We start from the raw sequence: 16102 nt of genomic DNA, 5'->3' as shown, positions 1-16102 counted from the left end.
CGAGATTGTCTTTGGCGGTATAGGGTCCCGTTCTCCTTCTCTAATTCTGTGGCTCTAGGCAACATTTTTATTCAGAAATTACTGCCAGATCCCAACTGTTTTATTCTGCTGTTATACACCATCAAGCAGCAATTTATATAGAATGAATTAGTAACAAGTATAAATGAAAATTCTTTAATACTGCTTTGAATAAACAGGATGGGATCAGTAGCGTAGATTTCTTTTTGACATTGGAGGGATGGGTTGGATAAAATTTCTTGAAGTATAGTGAATCCCACACTTTTTGTAACAGAATAAGTTTATGGTACAGATACGCATGTAAAATGTTGCCACACTGAAGCTAAAATGGTTTATGGTGCAAAAGTGGAACTAATTTGTGCAAAGAGCGCAGAGGTTAAATTAGTCAGAAACCCACAAAAAAGCATCAACACGATTGTGATGCCCAGAAAGCTAATTGGCAGAATTCATCACTGCATTTTCAGCATTTAAAACAATCAGTTTTTTCATTGAAAACAGTGGTGTGGGCATGTGATACAGGGGAGCATTTAATAGAGAGACTATATTAATATATACTACTGAATTATACTACTGAATATTTATAATCATGTGTATTGATTGGTAACTAACTGCTTTAGATGGAAAACTAAGCCAGATTTTTAGATATATCTTATATACATAGAAATCAAAATATTAATTTATAACAGTTTATGAATTGAACATTTAGCTCAGTTCAGCCATGTCTTGTTATCATGGTTCTGTTCAGTGAATGCATACATTATTACAGAAATTTAAATTAGTAGAGTACCCTACTTGTCTCTAGAGAAGATATCTTACACTTCCGACAATGCATTGCTTCCCTGTATTGATTGACCTTTTCGGTAAATCCCATAAGCCTTTGTGAGTACACCTGAGATGTCATCGTTTGATGTCACTCCGCTATGCGCCGATGCAGACATCTTTTATCGAATATCGTTACTGCACATTGGAAGCTGGCGTGACATCAAATGACAACATCTCTGGTGTACTCGCAAAGGCTTATAGGATTTACTGAAAATGGGTCGATATAGTGAAAAAAAATACTGCAATTAACTGAGCTCATCTTTCAGTTGAGGCAATTCTTGTGCTATTATATTAACTCATGTTGTGCGGAATAGAAAATTAGTACAGAGAAGAAATGCATTGTGGGAAGTGCATCTCGGACTTGTCTGTCTCCACCTAAGCGTATAAATGGGAACTGGTTTAAAGCTGGGAAGGTAGACAGACTCTCTGTGTGGAAGGCATGACAATCATCCCCTCAATTCAAGGAGGCATGAGACCTCAATGCTTTAAAAGATATTTTTGGAGTGAATAAAAACTCTGATCAAGTATCTGTTAGTGTAGTGTTGATATTGTGTAGGGTTTACGAACAAGGTGTGTTATACAGACACAAAATAATTAAGGTACAGGTTATTTTCACCCCGATATGTCCTTAACAGACAGATATGTCATAATTAGAACCAGGAGCCAAAAGCTGCATCTTGTAGCTCAGATAAAGACCTCATTTGTTGAGATCGGTTGAGAATTAAAGAAATAGTGATCGAAAACCCATGGAAGGAACAAAATCAAAAATTGTATTTTAATGTTCTAATCAATGGAAAGCACACTTTTGTGTAGAAATCAATAGGGCATCCAATGGACTTTGAATTTGCATCTTCCTGTGGGATTTTGGATCACCATGTCTGTATTTATTGACCAATTTCAACAAATGAGAGCTGCTGGTTTTAATGTCATATTTGTCTTTGTTTAGGAACAACCCAAAAGTTTGATGAAGCCCTATAAACGAAAGTCCTTTCAGAAGGCTAACCCTCCCCTTCCCTCGAGCGTAAGTGTTCAATATCGAAAATTCAAACCAGTATTAATTGGGACACATGGCCGTCGCTATGGTCGATGGGGTTGTGGAGGCCCTGGAGGGCTGCGACATTGCTAGGATATTGATCAGTGATCACGTTTAAGAAACAATAGTTCTATTTTATTTTGAAATATTTTTCTTCATAAAAAGTTAGGACTTAATGGATTTTCAAATAAAAAAGAATTAAAGTGCGGTATAGCTGCTTTAAAAATGAACTTACAAGTTGCAGGTTGCGAGTACTGCACTCTACATTGATTTGAAATCATTTTGAAGCAACCACTGTAAAATATGAATATCGTACTTCAGAAAATACTAAAATTTTACGATTACCGTATTGGTCCGAGTATAGTCCCATGTTCGAGTATAATCCCACCCCCCATTTTTCGAAAAATTTCAGAAATTAAAAAAAAAAAAAAAATGCATTTTGAAATCATTAATAGACTATGACATGAATACAAATTATCAATTTTCATATTAAAAATACAAAATATCTTGAAATTTTTTTTTTTTTTAGGTCAACCATGAATGATCCTAGCATTTAGGTCTAGGTCTAGGGACACTACAAAACCGAAAAAATAAAAAACTTAAAAAAAAAAAAATTGAAATTCGAGTATAGTCCCACCCCCCAATTTTGAAAAATGTTCACCCAAAAACGGGGTGGGACTATACTCGCGTCAGTACGGTAATAATATTTCAGCATTTTGAGTAAAGAATGATGGAAATCGTACATTATAGCTTTAACACATGCATCCAGGCTATTTAATCTCCTCTCTGCTAACACCTTTATTTCAAGGTCTACAACATCACTGAGTTCTGTCGGTAGTGTACACGATGAGTTAATGACATTTGACAAAAGGAAATTGAAATCTGTCTGTAATCTCAGGTGAGCTAACTCCACTAATCATTCCATGTTTTAGCAGCATGTTTGTAGTCCCTACACTTTAAATAGAGGAACAAGCAGAAATATCTTGTACCTAAGCACTTCACTATAATTGAAGACAAAGATAAAAAAGACTAGTTTAAGTCTGGCGTCACTGTCAATCAAATTCTCTAGGAGTAGGATCCTTGATTGGTTAATTAGCGCGGTGTAATTTATCTGGTGCTGATCGGAGAAAAGGAATAGCTGTGAATGGCGAAAAATTATGTACTTTTACAAGGCAAAAAGCAACTTTTCTAGGCATTGTTGACATGGTGCCTTCGCGAAAGAAAGTTTCTTAGTATAAAGACCTAACTTTTGAGATGGTTTGTATGTTTGAAGGTGCAAAATTAACAATAAGGCGCCAGGTTTTACCACCGTGTTCAGCAACTCATATCATCACGACACTTGTAAACAAACCATGCTCGACTTTGAATGACAGATGACGTCAGACGCAAACTAGTCTTTTTATCTTTGTCTCTCATTATATCAGCATAAGCCAGCAGTTCCCAAACCGTGTGTCGCGACCCTTTTGGGGTCGCAGCCTCTTCCAAAAGAGGGACTTGCCGGAAACAAAAAAAAAAAAATACATCACCAATGGTGTATTAAAGTGCAGGGCACCATCATATTGGTCACATAAACATATTTCGACCCATTATAGTAATAAAATTTTTTCATGCGCACAGTTGTTGTGGTAATGTCATTCTGGAAGCCGGTCAGCAAGACTTAGAAATTGTGCCCCTTTTGTAGTTTTGCGGTGGGACGCGCTATATTTTTCTCATGAATTTTGGATCAGTTTGGGAATCCCTGGCATAAGCACTTGTAAGCCTATTTGAACATACATGTAATAGTTCACATGCTAAAAGCAAACAGCTCAAGTAATATCTTCTGTAACTATTCTGTTCTGCTAACTAGTACTGCTTTCCATTGTTTTGTGCTGAATTAATTTTACTCAAGAATATGGAGAACTGTGATTGCAGAATACAGAAAGTACGACAAACCACATTGTACATGGAAGTGCGGAAATAGTGATTAGGGATTTTAAGTCTTAAGAATTTACTGAAAGTATTAAAACATATTGAAAGGTGCACTGCACATGCTTTCGTTGGCAGAGTCGGTCGGTGATCTCTTGCTTGACACCCGAGGCGTCTACGGTTCAAATCCAGTGCGAGCCAAGTAAATGGTTTGTTCATATTCTCTCCATTTTTGTTCCTTCTTTCCTTTCCAATAGCTAAAAACCACTTTTATGACTGTCACTATTACCTATTAAATTATTATACCTTTGTGTCACCATTTTACCCATCAGATCAGTCACAGGGACACCGTGTCGTATTACCCCATCTCAGCAACAGTGTTACGTCCCACTCCAGTCTCTTGCAAAGCTGTCGGCGCCTTTGGCACTGAATGCGTCACAGCCTTCAACGCTCTCATGATTGAGAAATTCCGCAATGCCAGGAGTCCACCATCTGCTTTACAGAGTCCATCAAGTGGACTCAACAGTCCCAGTGGCTTTACTCCATAGAAATTGCCTGTCATACTCAAACAGGGCTTGAATTGAAGTTCTTATGTGTTTGGGCCATTTCGGCCCATAGGTCTGAAAAGCTATTCCAGTTGAAATCCTTACTCCCCCTGTGGAAGACATGACCTTATTCTGCCACACAAGGGGTGTAGATATCAAATGGAGATACCCATTCAGGTAACCCCATTTGATATTCATACTCCCTCTGTGGAAGATTATGGTCATGTCTTCCATATGGGGGTGTATGGATTTCAACTGGAATAGCCCAATGCTATGGACGTTTGTTTGTTGGCCCGAATCCAGAGCTGAGACAAAAATCCAGCCCAGCATTATGCTTAAAAAAATATAAACATTTTTAAAAATGTGATTAATTATGTATGCATATAATTTTAAGCATTTTGATCTCTATTTATTGCACCAATATTTAACATTAATAATGTATTCACAGTTTTAAACCACATTGGTTGGTTGCTATAATAATTTATAAGAATAATTATGTAAGAACTAGTGAAATTGTACGTCATGGGATGAACTAAAGTATCTAATATCATATCAAGTATTCTCTCTATTAACCCCTGGCAGTTCTTGAAAAAGGGGAACATAAATTTATCAGCTCTAGGCACAGATTTAGAGAAAGAGAACCAGGACTCGACCGCCATCCTGATACAGACATGGAGCAAAAATGGGGGGTATTCGGTTTCCCCCGGAATGCGCTCGAGGCAATGCAACCGCGACATTGATGATGGGCGTATTTAAAGACCCATTCAGTGATCCCAGCGCAACTGTAAAAAAATTAAAATTGTTTATGAATTGCTTAAAAGTGAAGGATAAGTCATTCAAATTGTCACACGGCTTTTGGCTGAACCACTGCAGAGCTATGTTTGTACATCTATGACAATGACAAAAGTACCAAAATCTGAATTTTTACGATCGTCCGGATGAGCAAATCAGTGAATGGGCCTTTAGGAGACACACAGAGATACGACCTGCACGCGATACCAAGACGCTAATGATGAGACGATGCAGAATTGTTTTCATTCGTCTCTGTGCACCGTCGGCAAGGACCTGAATACCCCCAATTTTCTCCCCATAGCTGACGGCGAGATTGTCTTTGGCGGTATAGGGAGTCCCGGTTCTCCTTCTCTAATTCTGTGGCTCTAGGCAACATTTTTATTCAGAAATTACTCGCCAGATCCCAACTGTTTTATTCTGCTGTTATACACCATCAAGCAGCAATTTATATAGAATGAATTAGTAACAAGTATAAATGAAAATTCTTTAATACTGCTTTGAATAAACAGGATGGGATCAGTAGCGTAGATTTCTTTTTGACATTGGAGGGATGGGTTGGATAAAATTTCTTGAAGTATAGTGAATCCCACACTTTTTGTAACAGAATAAGTTTATGGTACAGATACGCATGTAAAATGTTGCCACACTGAAGCTAAAATGGTTTATGGTGCAAAAGTGGAACTAATTTGTGCAAAGAGCGCAGAGGTTAAATTAGTCAGAAACCCACAAAAAAGCATCAACACGATTGTGATGCCCAGAAAGCTAATTGGCAGAATTCATCACTGCATTTTCAGCATTTAAAACAATCAGTTTTTTCATTGAAAACAGTGGTGTGGGCATGTGATACAGGGGAGCATTTAATAGAGAGACTATATTAATATATACTACTGAATTATACTACTGAATATTTATAATCATGTGTATTGATTGGTAACTAACTGCTTTAGATGGAAAACTAAGCCAGATTTTTAGATATATCTTATATACATAGAAATCAAAATATTAATTTATAACAGTTTATGAATTGAACATTTAGCTCAGTTCAGCCATGTCTTGTTATCATGGTTCTGTTCAGTGAATGCATACATTATTACAGAAATTTAAATTAGTAGAGTACCCTACTTGTCTCTAGAGAAGATATCTTACACTTCCGACAATGCATTGCTTCCCTGTATTGATTGACCTTTTCGGTAAATCCCATAAGCCTTTGTGAGTACACCTGAGATGTCATCGTTTGATGTCACTCCGCTCTGCGCCGATGCAGACATCTTTTATCGAATATCGTTACTGCACATTGGAAGCTGGCGTGACATCAAATGACAACATCTCTGGTGTACTCGCAAAGGCTTATAGGATTTACTGAAAATGGGTCGATATAGTGAAAAAAATACTGCAATTAACTGAGCTCATCTTTCAGTTGAGGCAATTCTTGAGCTATTATATTAACTCATGTTGTGCGGAATAGAAAATTAGTACAGAGAAGAAATGCATTGTGGGAAGTGCATCTCGGACTTGTCTGTCTCCACCTAAGCGTATAAATGGGAACTGGTTTAAAGCTGGGAAGGTAGACAGACTCTCTGTGTGGAAGGCATGACAATCATCCCCTCAATTCAAGGAGGCATGAGACCTCAATGCTTTAAAAGATATTTTTGGAGTGAATAAAAACTCTGATCAAGTATCTGTTAGTGTAGTGTTGATATTGTGTAGGGTTTACGAACAAGGTGTGTTATACAGACACAAAATAATTAAGGTACAGGTTATTTTCACCCCGATATGTCCTTAACAGACAGATATGTCATAATTAGAACCAGGAGCCAAAAGCTGCATCTTGTAGCTCAGATAAAGACCTCATTTGTTGAGATCGGTTGAGAATTAAAGAAATAGTGATCGAAAACCCATGGAAGGAACAAAATCAAAATTGTATTTTAATGTTCTAATCAATGGAAAGCACACTTTTGTGTAGAAATCAATAGGGCATCCAATGGACTTTGAATTTGCATCTTCCTGTGGGATTTTGGATCACCATGTCTGTATTTATTGACCAATTTCAACAAATGAGAGCTGCTGGTTTTAATGTCATATTTGTCTTTGTTTAGGGAACAACCCAAAAGTTTGATGAAGCCCTATAAACGAAAGTCCTTTCGTTAGAAGGCTAACCCCCTCCCCCTTCCCTCGAACGTAAGTGTTCAATATCGAAAATTCCAACCCGTATTCATTGGGACACATGGCCGTCGCTATGGTCGATGGGGTTGTGGAGGCCCTGGAGGGGTGCGACATTGCTAGGATATTGATCAGTGATCACGTTTAAGAAACAATAGTTCTATTTTATTTTGAAATATTTTTCTTCATAAAAAGTTAGGACTTAATGGATTTTCAAATAAAAAAGAATTAAAGTGCGGTATAGCTGCTTTAAAAATGAACTTACAAGTTGCAGGTTGCGAGTACTGCACTCTACATTGATTTGAAATCATTTTGAAGCAACCACTGTAAAATATGAATATCGTACTTCAGAAAATACTAAAATTTTACGATTACCGTATTGGTCCGAGTATAGTCCCATGTTCGAGTATAATCCCACCCCCCATTTTTCGAAAAATTTCAGAAATTGTAAAAAAAAAAAAAAAAAAAAAATGTCAAGATATTTTGTATTTTTAATATGAAAATTGATAATTTGTATTCATGTCATACTCTATTAATGATTTCAAAATGCATTGAATTTGAATGCATTTTGAAATCATTTTTTTTTTTTTTAGGTCAACCATGAATGATCCTAGCATCTAGGTATAGGTCCAGGGACACTCCAAAACCGGAAAAAAAACCTTTTTTTTTTTTTTTTTTTTTTTGAAATTGAGTATAATCCCACCCCCAATTGTGAAAAATTTTTCACATAAAAAATGGGTGGGACTATACTCGGACCAATACGGTATATATTAAATCCTTAAAAAAAGATCAACTTTGACCGATGTTTTAGCTACTTCTTTACAAACGTAATCGGACTTTTTGACCCCTCTCCCTCCCTAATGAAAGGACTTTCGTTTATAGGGCTTCATCAGACTTTTGGGTTGTTCCCTTAGGATATATAGGGTTGAACATATAACTGGTACCTAAATTCTTTAACTGTCGTATACAAAAACCACAAGAGTTGGTTTTCAGTCAGCTTACATTATTTTAGTTTTGTTCCAGTTTTGCATAATGACTTTGTGCTTTTATTGATGTTAAAGACTTACCTGTAGATATTATGTTACTTGCTGCATTTTGTTTTATCCAATGCTTACATTAAACTTAATTGTATTTTGTATATAATTTTAATAACAATGTAAAAAAAGTTATATGATTTGTCTTTTTATTTTGTGTTAAATGTTGTAATGCCATGGTAAAGCGGTCAAAGTTATTTTTTCTGTCTTCTTTATTATCATATATGATGTATGTAAGTACAATCCAACCTCTCTTATCCAGACCTCTTTTATTTGAATGCCTTTTATCCGGCGGTGATCTTTATATCAGAAAACATGTTTTTAAAGCTTGGACACTTTAATTGCATGCTCGGAAGCATACAGCACTAAAATACCTAAATACATTATTACCCTATATAGATATAAAATTGGATCGATTGAGCCCATATTTATTGGTCGAGCTATGAGTTTAAAATATTAGACGAGACATAGTTGAGTCCAATATTTTAAAACTCGTAGCGAGATCAATAAATATTGGGCATAAAGCATCCAATTTTATCATTATTATATTTTGGATCCAATATTTTCACACACTTGGAATTTGGATTCATCAAAACATAATAATTATATAATATTGAATGGCTTTGAGTGTGATACAAGAATATATTTTTCTATCGAGTGCAATATATTCTTGTATCACACGCAAAATAAGCTCATTCAATATTATTATTATTATTATATCAGGCTTTTGCTATGCGGTAAAATGATAATTTAAGCTTACCTAGCCACCGGGTTTAACCAATGTGTAGGCCTATCGTAACTTGTAAGCTTACCTTTTGACCTTCTTGTTTTCTGCTCTTTACTCTCAAAAGACAATTTTGGAATAATTATATAAAGGTTTATTTGTAGATGTGGATTATATTTCCTAAGGTTATCATCATCCAGAATTGCCGCGAATTAAGTTTGTGATTTTACTTGTTTACATTACGAAATCTCCTGTGAGCCGTTACGGTGTCTGTAGTGTACTGTGCTGTTGTATCATGACGCGTTGTGCTGACACCATGATAACGCGCGACGCGTACAATATTTAACAAATATTGTATTGCATCCGGGTATTTTGCAAATATTGTACAATATACAGTTTTATTGTATCGATAAAAAGCCTGATATAAATAATAATGAGTAATATTTTGTCATCCCAAATTGAGCACTTTGAACAATCAACATGCAATGCAGAATTATACAATGCACTTGTCCTACTTATCTAGCCAATGCTTGGTCCCATCATGGCCGGATAAAAGAGGTACAAATGTATATCACAGAATAGATTGGATAGATAGCTTTTGAAAACAAATGGATTATTCCATTTAAAATCCACACTACCCCTGTGGAAGATTTAGCTAAGTCTTCCACAGAGGGAGTTTTGAATAGAATAGACAATTGGGTAACTTCCATTTGAAATACTCACTCCAGTTCTGGAAGATATTTAAATAAAAGCGGATAATACAGGGGGCGTATGAGTTTCAAATTGATTAACCCTAACCAATTACATTACTCCCCCTGTGGAAGATATTTCCACAATCTTACATGGGGCAGTGTGGATTTCAACTGGAATTATTGCATTGATCATTGAAGCCTGACAAACTACATGTAGTTTGGTTGCAAAACTGACCTCCTCCCTACCCAAAAACTCAAGTTCTGCAAAATAAGGGGCGGCTTAAAAAATAGACCGGCGGTTGAACCGCGGCATCCCATTGTTTAGAACAATAAAAACCGGCTCCAACCAGACGGAACTGGCGGTTCAGTTATGATTTCATCCCTAACATGGTTCTGTATAAGGTAAATGAAACCATAGATCGTGAAACAAATTGACATTTTAAAGGTTCCCCTTCCCTCCCTCTTGTATAAAACTAGTTTAATTTATAGGACTTCATTGATCTTTGGGTATGTTCCCTTAAAGGAGTATTTTGTGATCTTAGCATCCTCTTTTTATGACATTTTTCAGTAGATATCCACGAAAAAAGCATATTCCCAAAATTTCAGTTGATTCTGATTTTGCGTTTGCGAGTTATGCATGAGTATGTGTATTACACTGCTCCATGCATAGGCCACTGTGTTGAATTACGTTCTGGTATACCAGAACAAAATTCAAATTTGGCGATATCTTTGTTTAAACGAATTAATATGTAAGAAATATTTTGTACATAAACATTATGTAGCCAGAGGTTTCCAGTGATATAAAAAGTGAGGGGATGAGGTTGTGGATTACGAAATGCCCTTTTAAGCAAAACAGAAAAAAATGTTTGATTGTCCATAGTAGATCCCCGTCAAGGGGTAGTGTAGGTCAGTTGGTTATTTAAAAAAACATCACTTCATTCATGGTTTGAAATATTTACGAAGTTTGAAGAAACTGTTTAAAAACTCCCAACTTGTCCAGGAACTCCAGGATTTCAGAAAAAAACCTTTTCTGGAATTTCCAAATTTATGGTCACTTTGTTCTGTAAATTTTTTTTCCAAATTAGAGATCAGTCGGATGAGAACAATAAACTTTTTTTTGCCTTACTACCGTACTGACGCGAGTATAGTCCCACCCCGTTTTTGGGTGAACATTTTTCAAAATTGGGGGGTGGGACTATTCTCGAATTTCAAAAAAAAAATTAAGTTATTTATTTTTTCGGCTTTGGAGTGTCCCTGGACCTAGACCTAAATGCTAGGATCATTCATGGTTGATTTAAAAAAATAAATATTGTAGGCCTATGTGTTTTGAATAAATTTGTACTCATGTCATACTCTATTAATGATTTCAAAATGCATACAAATTCAATGCATTTTGAAATCATTAATAGAGTATGACATGAGTACAAATTTATTCAAAACACGTATACCTACAATATTTTTTTTTAAACCAACCATGAATGATCCTAGCATTTAGGGGGTGGACTTTACTCGAAGGTGAGACTATACTCGCGTCAGTACGGTATTATATTCAACAATCGCTACATCAAAGTCAATGACCAAAATAATACAGTAAACTGATTTGGAAGTCCACGGTTGAATTTGTACATGTTTAATCTGCTATGCAGGTTTCTGATGTATGCTTTACCTTGGTCAGCATTTTAAATCAGTGTTGAACTTTTTGGTGAACTTATAAACATATTTATGATATTAATGGAAAGGTAGCTTGATGATATGAAACAGTGTCCTAGTTTACCACAGAGCCAATCAGAAAAGTTGTTGGAAAAAAATGCGGAGCGCATGCACACAGTTTGCGGACCGTACCCTGGGGGTTCGCATCTTGCATGATTCGTGGGCGCATTGAATTTCCGACATTTTTAGCATTTTGTTTGTTATAAAAAATAACAGAAATTGCAGAAATTCTTTGTCCTGTATGACGTAGGTTAATTAGACAATAATTACCGCGCACCATCTATTTTGAGGTCATGGTGTGAAATCGGAGGGTTTTGTTTTGAGCTGAGGTATTTTTCCGAGGGAGCGGTAAAAAAACAAAATCCGACAATTTCACACAATGACCTCAAAATAGATGGTGCAAAGTTATTATTGTCATTCATTACCATCATATCTAATATTTTGAACAAATCAAAATGGCATTTTATGTTATTTTATGTCATAAAACACAGTTAAATATAACCAGTTTTAATTATTGTTGTAACCTACCCTACTAAATTATAAAATAGCGACCAGGCGAATTTAACATTCGCGCCGACAACAAGAGCTACCAATCACACAGAAGCGTGACGGCACCGCGTGGGTGTGTGCGTTGCCATTACGCCTAGCTTTAATACACGCACGCGCGCACAGGATTCATTTTGAGTTATTAATGACCTCGCAATTAGTGCGCGGTCAGGCAATCAATTTCTTTTGATTGAATGACAGGCTTTGCGTATATTAATGAGGTTATGAATAAATGCCGATCCCTTGTTGCTCGAGAGATTGGGCACAATAATGCACTTGTGCTTAAATGTTGATGCATTCATTGCACTCCCCACTGCAGGGCTCGTACATTGGAGGAATCAACATCTCAGTGCACATGCATTATTGAGTCAAATTTCTCTCTCACATATGATACATCTAAAAACCTATAATTCTCATTGACATACATTATATGTAGAATAAAACGATGCACTTGTCGGCTGCTACATGTGTCTCTTTTCACATAATAGCTAAGAACAAATATTAAGCTCATCTCAGGTGGAGGTCACTCCCTAAGTCACATGATTTAGGAATGTTCTCTGTATTCCTAATTATTGTGACTTAGGAATGATTAAAGTGACCTCCACTTGAGATGAGTCTGGTATTTAATCCTAGTTATTATGTAAAATTGCTGACAAGTGCATTGTTTTGATATCGATGTACACATATCATAATATCCTGTGATGGTGTGTGATATTTTCAATTATTATGCATCTTGTTATTTCTTTGTAAGAAATGTTGATTTGTGAGAGATGTTCTTTCAAGGCTAAGTATGCCTCAAGACCGAGAAGGAAGTGCTGACACAGTAAAGAATGGATAATGGAATGGAAAATTCACTAAAAAAGATGTCACGTTCCCAGGTGGTCAAATGAGACTGAGATCTCATTGAATGTATGATGTAGAGGAGATCGAGGGAGTGTAACCTGGGAAATTCCCTGCTCCTACTAGGGAAATTCTCTGCTAGGGAAATTCCCTGATGATCACGTGACAATCCTGGACCATGAGGCTGTATCAACAAGGAGGGAGTGTAACCTGGGAAATTCCCTGCTAAGAAATGTTCCCAGATGATCAAGTGGCAATCCTGGACCAGGCTGTATCAACAAGATGTCCTTCCAGGCATGAAACAAGATAATCTGTGTGACAGTGTGAACACAAGATAATATGAATGTAAAGGGAAATTCCCCTGGGAAATTCCCTACTGAATGAACTTTCTTTAGTGATCAAGTGCTACCATGAGATTGCATCACTGAGAGATATCCTAACATATATCAAGAGAGTCTGAGATGTCATTCCCTCGCTGATTCATTATCAGTGAGGGAACAGTTCCTATTGAGTGCCATCTTCTTATTGGATATTTTGGATGAGAAAATTATACCAGCACCAGTTTACCAGCACCTTACTACATCAGAAACAAATGGATCAATTGCTGTCTACAACATACAGGTAAGATGAACTTGATTTTATAGTGTACCTACATGTAACAAACTGGGAGGAGAAGTCTGTACTCCATGTTGCCCCCTTTGTGTTGTGGGTTGCTTATAAAAATATGGCTTACAGTAATGGTCTATGTTCTACACTTTGAAGTATAGATCTTGGAATCCTTCAAATTTGAGCCAAAACTACAATGTAGTCAATATTTTTCTTTCAAAATTTTTGACAACCAAAAAGTTTTTTGAAACAGTTCCATGACACTACTGAACTGTTTTAAAACATAAATGAAGTGGTATAAATACATATAGTATATACATTTATTTGAGCTAATTAGGCTTCATAATGTAGCAGAGAGGTCACTTTGTGGCTATACATAGAGTCCCGTGCAACAGTTTTGGACAAAGGTGCAAGCTGTGTTAGAATTAATCGTTCGAGTCTCCCCTATATGTTTAACCCAGTTGGCATTCCTGAAAACTGATGTGAACTGAGATATTTTGGTTCAAAAATGTGTTTTTGTGACTTTCTCCAATTTTTACCCAAAAATGTCCAATATTAAAATAGCAGCATAACTTCAAAAGAAAATTGACTGCAACCTTAATTTTTTTGGTCTGAATAATAGAGGCAATAATTATGAATATTTTACATCTGAACACAATTTTTCATCATACCATATTGAGGTAAAATTTGGGTTAAATCATGCTTTTTTCATGATTTATTTTTTTTTACCAGAAATGCCCATTCTTACACTATTTTTTGTATTGAAATTTTATTTATTTTATTTGACAAGAAATGTATATGAATGTATTTAGCTGGATGTTTGAATTCAAAAAGTTCAAAGTGGCATATTTTTGTGACCCATAGTTTTTGACCTACAGGTCATTTCATACATAGGCCGAAATAACAAGTCCTATGATTCAAGATTTAGAAAGGCCACACAGTGATTTTGAGGTTTTCGTGCAAGGTACATTTTTGTACAAATCTTGGTGTTAAAATTTAGCTACACACTCTGATCCCGGGCTCTGATCTTATAATTATTACCTGGCTGTCCAGGTGGTGAACGCAATGCATTCTCTAAATTCAGTAAATTTCCTTTGTCAGCCTGTAATTGAATGGGATTATTTTGAAATTTTAAAACTCTAAAATATCACAAACAAGTAGGCCTATGTTAATAAATAATATTAATACTAGCTAACACCGTTGGGGTTCGATAATGACATGCTAGAGAGAGAGAGAGCAAAACTGCTCAGCCGTATGGCACTTTCCACAATCGGAACACGGAAGTAAATCGGATCTGAATTTTGCAACTGCCGTGATGAACTGGTAAGCGCTGTTCAATTTACACACTGAGTGATCGAAGCCTAACCAACACAGCGAATTTCGGCAACTCTCACCCAGTAATATTTTTAATCAAATTTTAATGTATTTAATTAATTTGAAGGTTAGTTTTGAGGGGTTCATTTCAACCCAAATATGAGTGATCGAAGCCTAACCAACAGAGCGAATTTCGGCAACTCTCACCCAGTAATATTTTTAATCAAATTTTACTGTATTTTTATTAATTTGAAGGTTAGTTTTGAGGCTGAGATATTTGGGTTGAAAATGCAGTTTTTGTGATATTTTTACAATTTTTTACCAAAAATGTGTACATTAAAATAACTTTGAAACTAAATTAAGACTTGTATGAATTTCTTATTGGCTGTAGTACATTTATGTCAATATTTGTTAACAAAAAATGCATCTTTATATCTTGATGAAATATTTTTTGGGGGAATACATTATTTTAACGTTTTGGTCGAAAAAAAGTTAATTTTACATGGTAAATCATGGAAAAAATATGAATGTGTACAATAATAATAATAATAATAATAATAATAATGGCAACGTCCTGAAACCAAAAGTTTTTGTCCTATGACCTCTTGAAAATCAAAGGTCAGCATAAAATGCTCATTTTGGGCTAAAAATGGCAACTTTTGGCTAAAAATGGGCATATTTATAATATTTATTGTAATGTAATATACGGGTCATAGGATGCGTAACAGCTTTAACTACAATTGTTTTTGATACTAAGCTTTAACTACAATTGTTTTTGATACTAAAGGGTACAAGTTACCATAGCAACCATGTTTCCTGCCATTTTCAGTCGATTTTGATGGCAAAAATGCCAAAAACAATCATTTTATGTTGACCTTTGATTTTCAAGAGGTCATAGGTCATAAACCTATGGTTTCAGGAAGTTATCGGTATTTTATTATTTCAAGCATCTTAATTTTTTTTAATTCCATTTTTTACCATGTAAAACTTTTTTGGTCAAAATTGAGCAAAAACATCAAAATATGCATTAAGATGCAATTATTTTGTTAACAAATATTGAAAACACATGTGACATGTATTCTCCACAGCAAATACGAAGTTCAGACTTTATTTACTTTCAAATTCAAGTTATAGCTGTTTTAATATTGGCATTTTTGGTAAAAAATCACAAAAAATGCATTTTTCAACCCAAATAGGGCCTATCTCAGTTCATGGCACTTTTCAGAAATGCCAGCCAGGTTAAACTCTAATGAAATGAGACTCTAATGGTAATTCTAACCCTGCTGGCACTTTGTCTAAAAAATCTTAACTAGAGCAGATAGACCAATGTAAAAGTGGCCTCTATACTATTGTACAAATAT

This window comes from Amphiura filiformis, chromosome 11, assembly GCF_039555335.1.
Source record: "Amphiura filiformis chromosome 11, Afil_fr2py, whole genome shotgun sequence".
In the NCBI taxonomy this organism is placed as follows: Eukaryota; Metazoa; Echinodermata; class Ophiuroidea; order Amphilepidida; family Amphiuridae; genus Amphiura; species Amphiura filiformis.
The sequence above is the reverse complement of the archived record's forward strand: the minus strand, read 5'-3'. Positions refer to the sequence as shown.